Source organism: Cydia splendana, chromosome 3, assembly GCF_910591565.1.
Source record: "Cydia splendana chromosome 3, ilCydSple1.2, whole genome shotgun sequence".
Lineage (NCBI taxonomy): Eukaryota > Metazoa > Arthropoda > Insecta > Lepidoptera > Tortricidae > Cydia > Cydia splendana.
In genome coordinates this window covers 5,114,743-5,133,811 of record NC_085962.1, presented here as the reverse complement: position 1 = coordinate 5,133,811, position 19,069 = coordinate 5,114,743, and the positions used below count along the sequence as shown (strand labels likewise).

Sequence of the window (19,069 nt, the reverse complement as noted above, 5' to 3'; positions counted from 1 at the left end):
TAATTTCATGGCAATAAATTCACGTTCAAATAATTTTGATCACTTTATTCGTTACTATGTTGGGTGACTCCTGATACCTGGGATAAGGATTGACTAAAAGTGATAAAAATACTCAATTTGTGACCAATATGAAAATTACGAAAGCATATAAGTTTTGGCCACCTAAGCTCTCGAAGTTTTCTATGGAATATCTGATATTTCACGCGGTTTGGATTTGGATCCCATGGGAAAAGTTCAGTTTCAGTACCTATTCATACATTTTTGTCATTCCTGATCATGACCCTGGAATCACCCGGTACAGTATATCTGATGGCACCCATAGCGGCCATCTAATCCAAATGTGCTGTAAAAATGCGTCCTGCGATGTCCGGATCGTGTTGCAACGACACCCGTCACATCCTCTACTCGTCACGTGCCTACAATCCGACTCCATTATCCCTCTCACACATATTGAACAAAAGCGAGTCAGCTAGCCTTAAAGTCATAGTCGCATGTCGCACAGAGGTTTAGTGACGCACGCGTCGCGACTAAACCAATCGCAACGTCGCCATCCGTTGATTGGCCGTGACACTTTATTACCTCGCTAGCCCGGGCGCTTTACGTGATAAGTATTTTTATTTTTCAAGATAAACCCGCGTTTCGGATGTCGGAAATGCGTCCGAGGCACCTGTCGCCGCGACCCAGTTTTCCAGAAAATGATTTTCGTTGAATTACACCTTAAATTCAGGGGTTCCCTAGCTGCTCTTTGAAGCAGTTTCATGTTGTATATTGGATCATTTCTAGAGAAAAAACCGGCCAAGTGCGAGTCGCACTCGCGTGCGCAATAACGGCAAAAAATCTAGTTTGTTGTATGGGAAACCCACTTAAATATATATTTTATTCTGTTTTTAGTATTTGTTGACAGGACAGACAGACAGACAGACAGCCCGTTTTTAAACAACCAATGAACGTTCATTCACATACCGATAGCCGGACCAGCAATACAGCTTAAACACAAATCGACACGTTTCTGCTCTCAAGCGTCCTACAATTGCGAATCAAGTTGACCTAAGGATCGCTCGCCATATAGACAGACAGCTTAGCAGTTTCAATTTACTTTGATAAATAACAAGAGCAACACCGATAAATTTAGTCTGCCCGCCACCGGCAAGGGCGAAACCTTCTGTGTACATTGTCCGCAAAAAATGACCCACTGTGCAGTACCGCCCGCTGGTAATCCTATTTGTCCGAGGAGATAAATTATCCGACCGCTAATGTAAGCGGAGTGCCCACTGTGCACTAACTAGTCGGGACCGATACATTTATGGTATTTGTCACTGTATGAGATTTGTGGTATCGAGAATCAATTTGTGCTGTACCGCGGTTATCGTTTTTGTCTGTTTTGCTTTTGGATGATGTTGCGCTTTTGCCTTAATCCTTACAAATATGGTGTATATGTATACTGTAACTAACTTTTTCATTCCTGTTCTATTTGTATAGCGTCCTCACGGGCACAGGGTACGGGCCACAATAGAAAGTGTTTATTTGCGTGAATTACATAGGTATGTAGGAAATAAGAATTTTAAATTATAATATGTACACTAAAATTTGGATTTAGGCATAAAACCTACGTCTTTAGCGGCTTTGATCACGTCAAAGGTGGATCAGGTCACAACTATGGTATCACGATGTGCCTTTTTGATAGCGCTACGCCGTAGCATGACGTGCTACGTTAACGTTTAAAACGTAAAGCGTAAACGTTTAAAATGCTACGATGATGATGAAAAATCGTCGTAGCATTTTACCACGCATTTTACCGCGTCGTGGGCCGCGAACGGGTAAAAATCGTTTATCAGACATCGGATACGAACGTGTCGGGTCAGTGAGAGCGCGGGTCGGCCCGTGACCCTTCGATGTATGCAGGGTCAGACTATTGTGCACAGTGCCCACACGTCTGCTGATCCGGGAAAACGGGACTGCCGCTAATATGTGTAATGTAACCTAAATTAGTGATGAAAATTGCAACTTTTGAGTTTTAGATTTATTGCGTGTTGTAGGTAAATAAAGTATTAGTAAGACGAATTGACTCGCCTTTCCCTAACTATCTCTATCGCATGCGTAATTATATTACTGTCCCGGCCATGTGTCGGCGGTCAATGCCACTGTGCGAGCGGAAAACCAATACAATTATGCGCGTGCGATAGATATAGGAAATGGCGGGTCAATGCACGAACTTTTTCGTGCTTAGCGTTTATACTTTATTTTATAATATAATGTATATATTAGTGTGTAATTCATGTTTAGAGATTTTAGATTTATTCAAAATGCAGTTTTTCGTAAAGTGGTAATTTTTTTTGTTATATGATGACCCGGTATTACGATTCAAGGGATCCTATGGATTCCAATAGTGAAAATCATTGGCACTACAATACAATTGTCCTCTTTAAAAAAATCCATGTACAATAAGCTGCAGAGAAAAGTGACCCTCCCTGCATAGAACTTTGCATGCAAAGGTGCTAAGAGAATAGTATTGCGGACTGTACTTCAACCCGTCCGAGCTTAAACTGCCGTGTGGCGACCCTACAAACGGGTGCATTAGGGTATTCTTCCTGAGTTTTTTTCCGACAAAGATGGTTGCCCGGTTCCGGCCCCGGTCCGGGGGCTAGGGTTCGCGATTAAACGCATGTCATTTTGATTTATAGATGCAATTATTACACATCACACCAGACCGATTGTGGAACCGCATTTCGTGGCGTGAATCCATTTTAATTCGCGGTGCGGAGGGCGCCATTTTGTGATTATACGCAATTATAATTCTAAGCATTTCCAGTGTAAATAGTTAATAGTGCTATGGATTAATGTGCTTTAAAATCTAGGTATCTATATAAAACTATATGAAAGGTTGTGTGTTTGTTCCTTAATCATGCAAAAGCGACTGATAGATGGATGTAATGTTGCAGTCAAAAGTGTGAACTGGTCAAAAGAACTGTTAACCGACAAAAATAGGCAAAACTGCTTTTGACTGAGCATGTTGGTCAAAAGTAGTTTTACCTGAAAATCATACCTATTTCTGGCAGCAGTTTCGTTTTTAGGGCGTAGCAAAAAAAAAATAACCCTAACCTACCTATCTCTGGGAACAGTTTCGTTTTTTGGGCGTAGCAAAAAAAAATAACCCTAACCTACCTATCTCTGGGAGTACTTTTGACTGATAGTAACAGTCACAATTACTATTAACCAATGATTTTCAGGTAAAACTACTTTTGACCAACATGCTCAGTCAAAAGCAGTTTTGCCTGTTTTAGTCGGTTAAAAGTTCTTTTGACCAGTTCACACTTTTGACTGCGACATATACATAGGATATATGTTATCCATGAAACCATCCTCAAAGGGGTGGGTTAGGTTAGACTTTTTACAGGATTACTGGGGGGAGTAGAGCACTAAGTGAAAATAGGATTCAGCCGTCACAGCCAATAACAATAGTTTGCAAGTTTTGCAAGAGATCCGTGAAAATAAATGGACACAGTGGGTGTTTTTTAACCCTTAGCCTGCGAGGTGAATATATAGAACATACTGAGCAATTTTTACTATGGTTCTATGGGATAACCAGTACTTTTTCACTTTTATTTGTTTATTTATTTTATTTAATCTTTATTGCACATAAGGAAATACATTGTACAAAAGGCGAACTTAATGCCATAAGGCTTTTGACACTGACATATCTACTCTATAACGTATCTAGACGTAATATTTGACGTATCTTAAAGTTAGAATCGGGCCGCAACTCTAAAATCGCGAAAAAGAACTGGTTGCCCCATAGAAAACTGGGGCAATCTAATCAGCCAAACTGTATAAAACAGTAAATTATTTTTGTACAAAATAAGAACTCGTTCATTTATATAATACATATATACAGAGATATAACAGTAAAGAACTATACAAATCTAGCTTAAATCTAAAATAGGCCCTTGAGGCATTGTGCCACGGATGCTGGCGGCATTTCCTCATTGTATCGCAATGCTGATAAGTTGTGCGAGGAAGCCGCCAGCTCTTCGATCACCATTATTTTTTAGATTTCGGGGTAGGTGTCATAAAAGTTGCTATGTTCGGCGTATGTATTCGCCTTACAAAATATGGCTAAGGGTTAAAAAAAACACCCTGTATGGCCAGGAAAATCTCCAATGTTTTGTTTGTTAAGTTTGGACCGTGTACTGTACGATTAATTAATGAGCACTACCATTAATCTGCGTTGTTTGCGGGCAAATGTTGCCTCGTTTCAGTTACTAGCCCATACAGCTATCATTAGCTGATTTATTTGTCCTAGTTTATAGATAAAGTAGTAATTTTCAACGAATATTTTACAAATAAATCTGATTTATCTAAATCAGTCATTTTGAACGGATAAATGTAAGTTATACCTTGTCTTCACTATTATTTTTGGTAAGTATTTACATATAAAAACTAGTTGTCGCGGTCGCTGTTGTTTTTGGTAAGTACATTGGTTCATAAAAAAACCTATCGCGGTCACTTATTAAGTTACAAAAGCGGGCACCAAAATGTCGGTGAATATAATTGTCAATTTTTGTAAGTTTTATCTCTTCTAGCGTAGCCAAGGTGAGAATCGTTAATCGTACACTCCAATTAAAATGTAACAAAACGTATCGGAATCACAGATGCGAAAGAAAAGCCATCTGATCATTTTGATACAGCACTTTTGGCGTTGACTATTTGCGATTGCCACCTTTGCTTTGACCGATTTTTTTAATGCCGTGTTGCTTATGCGTTTTCGCTGTTAAAAAACAAACAAGCTACTTTTACTTACATCCGGTAACATCAACGAAATGAAGAGCTCTTGTGATCGCCGGGCCCCTAAATCCGCAATGATGTGCATTTGTCATGCACCCGCCATCTTGGATCCTAAGAGCATTCGACACCGACTGAGTGGCTCGTTCACGCGTCTGCCGTAGACAAGAGACGCCATTGTGCCCGGAAAAAATGTGCAGTTTGGTACGCGTGCATAACCTCTTATAACTACAACAATACATCCAAAAACAACCTTATGCTATATGAAATAAAGTCAAAAATCCTAAATCGGGTTAAATTATTAGGAGATTGAGTAGAATATTTTCTTTGCCCAATTGGCCGTGAACCCTTCGGTTGAAAAATGACGAGACATTGTTTAAGGTGTCAGATTACATGATAAAGTGGTTTGTACCCGGTTTAAATATAACTACCCAAGTTTAACTGAATGTGAATTATGTGTCTGTAGATAACTTATTGTTTTTAAACGTTTACTACGATAAAGAGCAATGAAAACTCTTTGTATGAATTTTTTTACTCTTGGGTATATGTATTGTTTTGTCGTTGTATACATGTTTTTTAGCATAGTTTTCTACGTAATGCAAAACAGGCAACAAAATTACTACTTACCTACTTAAACTTTTTTTACAATTAGGCAGGTACCTACTTAGATGCTGTCTGTACTTATACATAATTACATATATCATGTTCATTCTACAATTGTTTTACATCAACCCACTCGAACCATCGAGAATCCTTAGGTAATCCTTCGGTTCATTGATTTTTATAATACACTTCCAAATCCATAGCTCCATACCAATCTCGATAAAAAGTACAAGGGGAGATGTGGGAATATGAGGGGTAGCAGATTGCATTCATAAAAATATCGCGTACGAGATAAATCTGCGGTGTCAGTAGCCCCTATTTTATCTTATTAAAACAATTTGTTTGATTGTAGTCATCGCTGTGGGTAATGCCCTTCATTTGTCTCCACCTCGCCATTAGTTCGTGGGATTAAAAAGAAAGGAAAAGAAACAAGCATAATAGTAGTTATACAGTACCTATACAGGCTATACCTACATAACACCTATAGATGGTTTTTTCCCTTCTCATCTCTTCTAAATCTAACTTTATTACACTTGAACCTTATTTACCTATTATATCAGAGTAGTAGTAGAGTTATAGTAGGAAGTTATGAAATGGGACGTTGAATAACGAAATTTATAGTCTAAAGTCTAAACTGAACCGCAGTTAACGTTTACTCTGTTCAACACCTATTAATCCACTTGTTAGTTTAGCAACTCCGTAATACCGGGTTCTTAGTTGTTGATTCACGGACGTATTCCGTCAAACATTGACGTCCGAGCCAGGCCAGTCCGTCAAAGGAGATAAATGTACGTAATACCATCCATGCCCCAAAAGAGCACGCGCTATCAATCCCCGTATCAAACATGTACATAGTACGCTATCCTCAATAACTCGCGATAAAATATGGTGGAAAAAAAACTATTACACGGGTTGAAGGAATGGTGTTGGGTCATCATTGTCATCTCGAATCGGTTATCATTCGGCGGCCGGGCCGGCAAGATGGATGGCCGGATGGGTGAGAGCCGGAGAGTGTTTGCGTTAAGGGTACGTTAGTTGTCACTATTTGCGGGGTTTGTGACCGGTTCCTTTTTTAGAGCTCTCGTAAAAGTGTTTTGCTTAAAACAACATTCGTAACATGTGTATGTACATGTATGCCATGTTTCAGTCAGGACTCGCTTCTTTTTTAATGTTCGTATTTTAAGACTGTCTAAAAGTCAATCGATATAATTCTAAATTAAAAAAAAAATTAAATTGTTAAAAACTAATTTACCCACCAAAACTATATATTTAAACTTTCTGGAATATCTGACAGAGTCGGTGTAGGTACAATGTTGTAAAAGAACAGACAACCGGTACTGCCATAAGCAAAACAAATTAATGTCTCGAAATTAAAGTACCTCGTAATTTGCGAAAAATCCTTATATCATCGCTACAGATTTCAAAAGACGCCGACTAATTACCCAATCACAACGGTTTCAAATAACACGTCAAAAATGGCGGCGAAGATGTTTTTTTTACAACGTCGTTATCGAAGGAGAAATTATACGTTCCGTCAAATAGACTTTTATGGTGTATTAAAGCCAATTTCGCCATTAACCCTTACATTACCGTGCACATGGCACTGACATTTTATTGGGATTTTATAGACGTGTATGTTTAACTAAGTAGGTTCCTTAAATGGAGGGATGCAAAAGCGAAATGCATTAAGCGGGTGATGATTTATTTTAGACTTAAACGAAAACTAGAAGTATAGGTAAGTATGGACTTGTCTATATTTTGCAACACTTGCAAATGCCCTCGACTTCGGTTAATCCACGCTAGTTTCAAAGTAGGTACCTACGTTATCCTATACGTTAATCTACACTATAAAGTTTACGTTGTAAAGGGTTCGAAACGTCGGGAAGTAGTATAATTTCAATATACGCGATATAATCCGTTTTAATAGTTTCATTTTTCGCGTGTGCAATGAAAAAAAACTGGTGCCGTTTTAGAGTGATCAATTTAAACATTTCAGTATTTGATCATCCAACGGTCCAAACATTCAAACTTTTACATTTCATTTTGTAGGCGTTAGCAGTAACTTAATCCCTACAAATGTCGGGAAATCCTAGTACTGTAAAACGAATTTACATAACATCAGTATCAGTTCACGCTCCAGTAAAAACCGATCGGTCCAGTAATCGATTCATGTTAACCGAGTTAAACCATCGACTGGACTCGATGCTTAGTCGATAGTTAAGCGTAAGAAGCGTCCATCATGGCATAATTTGGATATATGCGAATCCCCTTCGGGCGTAATCGGGTGAGCTCAATGACCCGAGCCAGGGCTGTGCGTTACACCACCTTAGGGCTGGCCAGCACTATTTATTCTAAGTAATTATTTTTGAAATCTCTTTTTCTATCTCATTGAATTTCTGATAATGCAGTACAAAAAATATTACTAAATAAGCCGGAATGCATTTTGCTTCTCTAAGAACAGAGAAGGTTCTTAGTTGTATTTTATGGACTCATCGTCTTTTATCGACTCATTACATACAAGATTGAATGCAAATTCTGATACATTTTTCGAAACTCCAAAAAATACGTAGTAAGCACGATTATCGTTTCCGTAACGTTACGCTAAACCATAAATTTGAAAAGCGTGGCAACGACATCGCTTTAACCCATCTAAACACCCGCTTCTCCAGAGACAAATGATAAGCTTCACGCGTCAAACTTTTGACAAGCCGGCTCTAAGCATACGTTGTAACGCGTGTTTTTTCACCATTTATCTTTAGGGTTATTTTAAAGTGGCAACCCTAGCGGGGGCGCGATCATCAATCTCTATCAGATCGGCGGAAGTGGAAAAAACGGGAATATGACCGAAGTGTGGACGCGGGCTCGCACTAATGGTACAAACCTTTGGCGGAGTGTTGTAAGTGTTACTCTCTACATATGTTCAGCAAATATAACGGAGTGTGGAGCTGCTATGATTGTGAACTCTAGTTTTATAATCTTATAAACTGAAATAAATGTCATATACTTAACTTACTAAGAAAAGGTGACCAAGGCCTCCAGTGCCCCAGGCTGGAATCGAACCAGCGTATATATATAGCGACAATATTAATAAATGAATATTAATATTTATTAATTATTCGGTAATATTTTCTGAAAATAATTTAATTTGTTCTAATAGTTTATAATCTTCTGTTAGTATAACATACAACCTAACCTAATGTTATAGGTAGAGTTAGACCAAGAAAAGTTTGCAGCGATTTTGGTAGCTCACGCAGTGCAAGTTTTATTTTAAACGTCAAACTTCTATGAAATTATGACGTATAAATAACACTTGCACTGCGTGGGCTATCAAAATCGCTGCAGACTTTTCTTGGTCTAACTCTACCTACTATTTTGTGATCTAAAATTCAATAAGTAACAATCCCAAAAGTATATTAGACTATGGGAAAGTTACGTGAATTATACATATTCACGTATTGATGTGACGCGATTGTAGAACTTTCCTATAAGGCCTTTAAATCAGAGAGTGACAGTCTGACTACTGCAAAAAACTTTTTTTTTAATTTTAACATTTAGGCCTACAGAAGATACAAAATATCTTCTGTAGAATGTAAACGTAATACGAGTGTATCAATTGAAATGTGAATAAAAATCACTCGTCCAGTGCAGTGTGTGTCCACGAGAACAGTGACTAGAACACGAGTCATGGCTACGACGTTTGACACAGATGCCCGATACCTACCCACAGTTAACCTCCTCAGTTAATTAGCCTTAATAGAAACAAACAAACGAACTCACAGATAAATGGCCTGAGATAGTTATTTAATTGTCTTATCTCGCTCGGGGTTAATGCAGATTCCTTCCCACTCATTGTATCCCAAAACGACGTTTTAAAAAAACAGTTCTGTGTCAATGTAGTAAAGTTGAGTTTAGGAGGTCCGGGGGAGTAATATAAGAGGTTGGGAAAGTGGTTATTTTCGCTTTACGTCTTAACTTTTGTGAAAAGTTTCCTTTCGGTATCGGAAGCGTCGCCCTAATGAACGGTTCCAACGAGATTTGAGCGGAATTAATGTTTTGTGTAATTGCTCGAGCTGCAGGGAAATGACGAGTTGCTCGCCACTGTACCCACTGTTTATTATACAAGTTAGGCATTTGTATTGAAATTAATGTTTACCCCCATCTAACTTTTGTCAAAGTAAAATGGCGATTGTATTATTAACGACTTTCTCCTCCTTTCAGTGTATTTTATATAAAATAAGAACAAGATACTCATTCTACTCAGGACCACTTGCTTTTCTTTCATATCTTCCCATACTAATTCGTAAAGAGTAATACAGATATATCCACACTTTTTCATCACACTCACCACGTGATCTGGGTACCGGCAGAATATCAGTGCCTCGCTCGAAAGAGTGAAGCGTATAGTTGAGTCGGCACCCTTTTGATGTTGCTGCAACGCACACAGTGTAACCACTGCAAGTGTTTCCACTATTCCTGTCGTTGCTATATGTCTCTAATATTTGTAATATTTTGTATTTTGTCTTAATCGATTGTGTATTTTGTTAATTGTGTAATATTCTGTCTGCCTATATATTTTCTAAATTGTGTGTATTTGCAGCAATCAAATAAACACTATCTATCTATCCATCTATATGCTTATATAATTCGCTAACCTAAACATATATGTTTGGAAACATCCAAAATAACAATTTTAAAGACGGAAGTAGAGTTAGACCAAGAGAAGTCTGCAACGATTTTGAACAAAGTATTTGTTATAATCTTATATTTGAAGTAGACTCTTAAGAAGTAGAGTTTCCACTAAAATGCGTGTGATTATAATGTCACCCCAAGCGTTGCACTTAAACAAATTAATCGGTTCCAGATTGATGACATTCACTGTCAGTCCTTTGACAATTCCACTCTTAAAATGAATCAACGTGTGCTTGGAAACTAAACCTTATGCATAGGAAATACAGAAGGGTGTAGGGTGCGCCGACGGCGTGAGATAAGATTTTGTCACAATTAGTTGGAGATTTCTTCCTATGAAGGGGTTGAGAACGATTGGGACAGTTACTTTAGTAATTGGAGTACTAACTGATCGAGGTGTTCCGAGATGGCACAATGCGGTTAAGATAGATGTCACGATCAATTGATTAAACCAATGATTTAGAAATGTATCTGACGGATTTGGGAGGTTTCATTGAAATACATAGATAGGTATATAATATGTTATGTCTGACCCATACTCTTGTGAGGTGTATATGAAGGTCTTACTGAATAACTTTTACTATGGGGTCAATCCCGAAAACACGAAAAAATCTGTATCATACATGTCGTTTAATCAATGTCCATCGATGTTTTCTTACAAACAGAGGATTTTATCGCGATATTGGTGTGGTGGTATAATTAAAAATTCTTAACGTACCTATAATCGTAAATGAGGTAGTTGCTACGAATTGGCGTCTCCACTATGTATGGCCTTTGTTTACCTTTGTCTTTCTTTATGTGTTATTTGTGTTTCCATGTACATTTATTCTGAGGACAACCTCAGAATCACAGGTCAAATCCTCTTTCTTGCACAAGCAAGAAAGAGGATTTGTATCTATTTGTTGTATTTGTATCATCGGCCTATATCGGTCTTGATACTTATTCACATTGTATACGAGCTCCTTTGTCCACATATCTTGCAGCTCAGAAGGCTCTCGTCCTAATGCTGTTAGGTACAGTCCGTGACATTAAGCCAATCGCCGGCCGTCATCAAAGTCATCGACCGGCCTCTCAGGCCATGTTAATTAGACTAACTAAGCTTTCTGCCTAGCTGTAGCTATGTACCTACATTATGACGTTATATCCTATACGTACCTCGTACGATACCTCAGACAAAAACCACCAGACATAAACAGTTTTATTAATATATGTAAGGTACTGTAAAGGTCATTTTGCTTTGTACCCGTATCCATAAAAATCGGCGTTCTAATCCCTTTCAACTCTTCTACGAGTATTATATTCAAAAGCCAAAAATGATAGCTGAAAATCGAAGATGGAACCCCCCATTCTCTCGCAAATTTCCACGGCAATGACACCTATGAATCAAGCCCCTCGAAAATCCAGCGCATCACTCAGCCCCGGCTGCATTCTTCCGAGGACAGCTAATTCTGGGCCCTATTCGCGGCATCTATCACCAATCCTATCCGGAGATTCAATGAATGATAACGAGACTAATAAATACGAAGTCGGCTCCCCAAATGGCAGTAATTAATTTAATGGATTTAGACAAAGAAATATGTACAATGAGATAGTGAGATTAATGGTGCACCTCGCCATTGTTTCGGCCATTAGCAGATGTAACGTGGGTTTAGGTTACGGGTAACTTGAGCGTTTTTCTGTTTTGTGGCGCTAATGAACAGATCCTTTAACATTCTGTTCGCCAGTATACTTTAACTACGGACACTAGAAATGTGTTTTACTTACAAAATTATTTTTACTATGTATCAAGACGTAATACTTAGTATTAGGTAATAACCTTCTAAACATATAGATACTTTTGGGATGCAAAAAAATCTTCTTAGAAATAGTATGTAGGTACTTACCCATTTTCTTCGCGGGGACTTGTAATGTTCTGCTAGAAACAAGCGGCCTAATCAACTCAGTTGATATCACACTACATATTTAATCTAAATCGACATCCGGTCCGTCCCTTAATACCGCAAAATGTGTCTAATAAATCCAGTCCAAATACTTCCTAGTACCTTAACAGCAACAAAAGACATTTTATATTGCCGTAGATAGGACAGATTACAATTTCTAATGTACCGTTCATATTAGCATAAAGTAGACCAACTGTTATGTAGTTATTTCAGGCGCTGGAAGTTCTCAGATGTTCGGACGAGACATTAACATAGCGGAGTATAAAAAGGCAGCGTTTCAGGGACGGGGCTGATATCGGCAATCAGCGCACCATAAATTAGTGGACAGCTCGCGTGACGTACCGACTTAGGCAACCTCCTTATCGGCCGCCGGAAACCACCCAACTAACTACTCCGGACGACTCGGACCCTTAAAAAAACAACCCTAAACGTGAACGCGCAAAAGTCGACTATCCCTCAACTCCGCGCGCTACTGGGACAATGTCGACTCTATTTTAAAACGCAAACGGTTCACGTCCACCGCCAGCAACAACAAATAAGGTAACACTGCCAGTATGTCAACATAAATAAAGCTGAGTGTCCTTTAACGAAGCAGACGTTGACGTCGGGACGCTAATAACGGGTGCGCTGGGGAATCTCTACTCTATTGTTTAGGGATTAACGTCTAAAACGGCTTTGTGGCTCGAGGCTAGTAAATGAAGGTCCGCATTTAGTGGTTCGTGGTGGTAGTGATATGGGTGGACTTCCTTTGTCTGGTAATCTTATCAGTGTGGCAGGCAGGCGTCTTGACATGATACATTGCCGCGCTATATATTTACATCCGTCTGGTCCAATACAGGCCCTGAAGCTATTCCATTAATGGCTGTGTCACCTATTACGGCGAGTCGATACTGAAACTTCGTCTGATACCGGGAATGCTGCCAGGCGAGATTTTTCGTTAGGTGCACATTTTCTACACAAGTGTACATTAAGAATTCCTCCACGGCTCTTATTCGATTTACTCGCAGTTGTAGTAATTTGTCGCCGGGAAGCAAAAACAAAAAAATCAACACTGACGAAACATTAATTAAAACCTTGGCTGGCTCGTGTGATCGTTGCGTGCTAATTAAATGAAATTATGAGTCAGTTGGAAGCACATTAATGAGGAACGGAACCCGAATCGTGAGGTGCCGATTAAAGGCCGCGTCGTTAGGGCCGGAGACAGCGGCCCGCCTCGTTAAAGCCTCCCAATTTTTCGATAATGCCTTTTAAATGTTCTAAGATCGGAAATGTAAGGGAAATTATAATAAACTAGCTTAGTAACGGGACGCTAATGATTGTCGATCCTTAATCATCAACGAAAGCCTGATTAATGGGGCTACTGATGTAAAACGTTTTCGTGCCGGGCCGGCCTTTTGACAGTAGGAATGTTTAAATGCATCACAAGTTAAAGGCACAAGTACCCGCATGACACCTATGATCAGAAAATACTATTTTTACTAAGCCTAATCTTCTGACACAAAAATTATGACTGGATACCCTAGAAAACCCTTTTCACAAATAAAGGCAAACGAATCTGTGCATATTTAGGTATGCGTTGTTACTTTTAAAAAGAAAACCTCGTCCGCTCGCTCGCAACGAATATGGATAGGAAAGTTACATTGGGACGAGTTGATTGAAAGACCTGTTAGGGTAATGAGAGCACGAGATATTGGGAGCGTCGGAGCCAGAGGTCCACAAAAGCCCATCCCGTCCGATTCCCCTCCAATCGCGAACTTTGAATACACCTCTTTCTACTATCGAAAAGTTCCCGATAATGGATTTGTTCGAGGACTCGATTGTTCGACGATGAATGGGTACTAATTAAAAGGAAGTCACGACGGCGCCGGACCAAGTTTCCGATTGTTTCCCAACTATAAATCGCAGTGCAACTCTCATATAAATATTGTACGGAGCGCGGGCCAACTTCGGCGCTAAATTTAAAATTGAAATTGGGGAATCGGTTTGCGGGGTTCCATACGTTAAGTGTTGTTACGGTTTTGTATTCATATCCCGAGTTTCCACCTGCGGTGAAACGGAGTTTTCAGGAGTTTCCAAATTTAACCAGCTGTTGCCTCAATTCTTACGAAATAATTTTATTAACGACGAATAACTAAGCTAATTTTGCTATGTATATTATGAACAATACCGAATATAGTGGTTTTATTAGCAGCTGAAATATTAAATCAAATATGTTTTCCAATCTAACAGCATATAACTACTAGTTTTACCTATTTGCCGTAAATATTGAAGCTTCGAAAATGCGTAGCGTATGCGTATACCTACAGCTATAGTGATAAAACGTTGGTTGCTTTGAATACCACATAATTATTTAGTCAGTCCCCTTAGCCTTTGGACCTTTTCTCCCCATGACCCATAAACAAGATAGGAAAATCTTCAGCTGAATCGACAGTTTTCTGAATTCTTACGTAAATTATCAAAGGACTTTGAAAGTGGAATAATTGCGAGGCCCTTTTTCTGCTGAAATGCTAATCTCATCAATTGAATTTGGACCCGAGTTTCGGCCAACTTGAGATCAATACTCCGGCGAAATACGCTCCAATGCAGCGGGGCGATAAGTTTTCTGAAGCCGCGAGCTTCAATACAAACTGTGTCGTTTTCAGTATTCCTTGCTTCACTGGCGCCTCATACTTTATCAATATAACTACATTTTAATGTATAAACAGAATGCCAGCTTGCAGATTTTTAAATAATACTCATAGTTACTTGTATTGTGTGTTCAAACCTCGAATGGAGGGGTAAATTCAAAATTGCTTCAGAATATGTCGAGTAACGAGTTTAAGATTGTGAGCACGTGTGGCGGGTGTCTCGCGAGATTGGCCGCGCGCGTCGTGCGTCAGCCCTCAGCCGCGCTCATACATCATCCCCCGTTATACAACTACCTGCAGAGATACGACTTTGACAACTCGCTCCGCGCAAACAGCTCCGGCCCGCCACGCCGCCGCACGATCTGATATTAATCTTATTAAAAGCGAAAATAAAGAACCGAGCTCCTTTGTGCACAGTTCACTTGGTCGCACCGGAGTTTCTCTATTACGACTGCCGTCTGCTCCCTTTCCGTTCCCAATAAGAAATCACGTTTGATCGGGGCGAGCTCGCCCGCAAATGAGCCGAAACACACCCCCTTTATCTTCCAATAAGTAAGCGAGCTTTGCTTTTCTCGGAAGAAAATGCGGATTGTAGACGCGGTGCCAGATGGCTCGAAAAACGCATAAAAATAAACGGCTCGGAATATGGATATTGGTGCCTGTCTGATTGCTTTATGCATAGAGCGAGGCGCTCCATAAATAATATGGGTTGTAAAATCGAGCTGCGAAACTGAAAAGTCCGCGTTGTAAAACAGTATTTTCGTTACGCAAACAAGCCCCGAAAAGGCACGTGGAGCTCCGGCCGATCCGCAAAAGCCAATTTTAGGAAAAAGTAGAACAGAAAAAGTTTGCATCAGTAAGCGATGAATCCCAGGACGGCGTTCAAAATCGCGTTCCCTTTTTAAAGTTGAGACGATTCACGTAACGAGTGTCGAATTCTCGAGCCCTAGGGCCCCCTCCGGCAGACGAAGTGTACCCCGGAGGTGCCTCTGTAATTACCCACCATTACAGACAAAAGACACGACTCGCCCGATTACCATAATTCCCAAGCCCCGAGACGGGATATAAATGGGCCACATTTTGTAGTAGCACCAGGAGTGACGTGTGTATTAATGACTATACTTGTCCTCTTAAATTAGGTGAGGGATCTGGTGATTTAGTTTTTCATTGGCAGCGGCGAGCCGAGCCGCTCGATCTGGACTCGGAACATTTATCCTTACTTATAGCAAAATTTGTAGGTATATTTAGGTTTATGTTCTTATAAGCTTTATGCAAAAGTAAATATTAATTATGTTATAGATGATCCGTCTTCGTAATCTGCAATGCCATCTTTAATTACTATTTCGTTTAATCACAGCGACGTTTTTCATTAGGAGGCTTAAAATTGTTTAACTTCTAATTACTAGCAAACGAATCGTTTGAAAGGCCGCGCCACAAAGTGCCGGCGCGGCGATATTATCGAGAGCACCGCCATTTTCTTTCGCCAAAACGCGGTGGGGCGTTCGGGAAAAAAACAACACAAAAACCCTTTTAAAATTAATTGAGTTTTCTTGCGGCTACATCGGCTACAATAAATTAATTAACGCTCGAAGGAATCTTTAAAATTTGTCGAGGATCAAAAGTTGGTAGGCGGCGAGGGCGAGTGGGCGGATAGATAATACTTCGATTTTCCATTAGCTTGTATTAGTGATGGGAGAGGCCCGGCGCTCCCCGCTGAAGAATGGCTGTACTAATTGACCGAAGCGAAGCGAAGGTCTACGTTTTGACTCGGGCATTTTGCTTTCGTATGTCCGGATGTTCTCCTCTACAGGTCGCAATTCTTAACCGATTCTCGTGAAATTTTGTGACCGAATTTTATGACTAAATAAAATTTTTTTGTCAATCCGGTTTTTTAAATTTTTTAAAAATGGCGGAGTCGTGATACCTGGCGCCTAAACAAATAGTCGTATCGATATCATAAGACTTTTTTCTTTTTGAGACATGTTTACAGAGTTAATAGCAAAAAATGCAGAAAAAAATTATCGCTGGTTTAGGCGGTATTTAGATATTTAATTTTAACTAATTTTAATTTTAGAAGGAGTAGCTAAATTTCGTCAACCCATCTAAGAACTATTTGGCTCAGTTTGTAAACGTTCGCTTTTTCTGTTTGCACAGAGGGTCTGGGTTCGATCCCCAGTAATTGTATGCTGGGATATTATAACTTTTTGTATTTTTTTACACATAAATTTCGTATTGTTTTTCTTTAATTTACTATACACCGTGTTTTTATTGAATTCCGTTAACTTCGGGGTATAGTTAAGTACGTTTATAAGAACTAAATGGCATAGTTAATTTTCAAAAAAAAAAATTTTTTTTGTTTTCTTTTTTGTTTTTTTTTTGTTTAAAAAGTAATTAAATGTAGCATATAGCGTTGTTGTAACACGGGCATTACATTTAACTCAACCAAACAATTGAAATCTGTGACATATCAATGTCATTTCGTACATCAATCGACCGAGATTGTACTTAAGTTTAGTAGCAAATGTATGAACTCATTTTAAACACTAATCAATATGTAAGCCGGCCCTAAGGCAAGTGTACACGCTTGTAGAGGCCTTATAGTAAAAAAATAAATTATGGATTATCTCCGAAATGGACTTAATTAGAACATCGGTGTCTTTGAGAAAGTTACTTGATTTAAGCTCAGGAATGCACCCTTGAAATTAACGGAAATCAAAAAAAACACGGTGTATTTAAAGCTCTTAGCACCATGTTATTTCAAGCTCTGCTCGCGAGGTCTACAGCTCACAGAGCCACTAGTATATTTCCTTCATAAGAAACTACCGAACACGCGATCTCGATCCATTTGCATGGCCGCCGCCGCCGGCCGAGTGCCGCTATTTGTTTATGAACCATTACGACAACAATATTCGCTCTTTATAGTCTTTATTGAATTTCAACTTGTAAATTTCCGTGGATGGAATTAATTGAATCTTTCCTTGTTCCTAATGGTCGCTTTTGTTCCGATCGCAAGGAGCTGATTAATTTTGTAAACGCTTTTAAAATAACAAATGAGCTTCTTGGTACACTAAAACACGTCTTCCTCCTTCCTTCAATTACTTTTTATAAAAGTTTTCTATTAAATTAATTGCCTACCTATACTCTGTATCTTTAGGTATTTAAATAAATGTAAACAAACAATTTGTACATTTTCGGGTAGTTTTAACAATTATTGGTTAACCAACCAAATACAAAACCGCCTGCATCTGTCAATGAACGGCCTGACTATACATTATTTGATCATGTAAAGTTTTCATCTACCCTCAACTGGCTCAAGGAGCCATTTGAGGGTAGATTTTGTTTACTTTTATTTAAATATCGAAAGATACAGACTATAGTAAATGGACATTTGACCCGCATTAACGTGACTGGGCTGCGAGCACCTCTACACTTTCGAGTGTCCGATCAAGGACTTACCTAGGTACATTTAACTAGGAACGGTTCCTTGAAGGCTCGTTGACCTTTTCTGTACCTTCAAGTGAAAGCAAACAATGGGTACCCACGCAGATCTTAATAATAGACATAATAGTGTAATTTTCTTGTCTTGTTTTAGTACTAATGAATAATCTATTGTTACAATATTTACCAGCCGTATGCTCGTTTATATATTAGTACCTACCTACACCTATATGATATGAGACACTAACAATCTCTTTTATCCTACCTATATAATTATATTTGTATCTCCTTAGATATCACGGGCCTATAAATCCCGGTCTTTTGATAGGCTTGCGTGGGGATATAGATCCAACACGTAGAGGCCCTTTGGAGAGCTTTAATGTCATGTAGAACGCCTGCTGGAACCCGTTCACAGGCGCAACAATAGACACCCATGAACCGGTCTCAGCAGGCATTGGGACTATTGTAGAAAAAGTGAACAGTATACCGGTCTATGGATTGATGTTTGGGTGGACAATGAGATTGGGCTATTGTAAAAGAGGTCCGGACACCTGCCATAACAATGTTAACACCGTCATCGAGGCAGGCGGTGACTCGCCGCTGACTAGATGGGCCCCTGAAACTGCCGTCGTAAAGACGACCAGGAGCAACATCGGTGTGAGCGGCTCAGGGGTGTCGAGAGGTGTGCGCCGCTTTCTACCCAGTGGCTGTTACCAGCCACTGTGCCAACTCGCGTCTTATGCATCTTTCACTTCCACCCCTGGAGCATATAGCTCTAGCGACTCCTCTCTGGACGGCCAATGAAGGCAAGCCAGAGCTGAGAGTCCTGCGGGTCCCCTTGGGGGTCCACTCCGACCGACAAAGACACGCCGGAGACGGAGACCCTGACCGACTCTCGGGAGCACTCGGGTCCGTGGTGTCGTTACTCCCCAACAGCTCGCCACAAGCTGCCCTGCAATTATATTTATTATTATATATCTTGTTCTTCTTCTTTCC

At 39.6% G+C, this 19,069-nt stretch overlaps 1 protein-coding gene across 4 annotated transcripts in view; it reads left to right on the top strand.

Annotated features, from left to right (window-relative positions):
• Positions 1–19,069, top strand: part of LOC134806382 (teneurin-m) — a 693,234-nt gene that overhangs the window by 652,120 nt on the left and 22,045 nt on the right. The gene's annotated exons all lie outside the window — the stretch shown is intronic.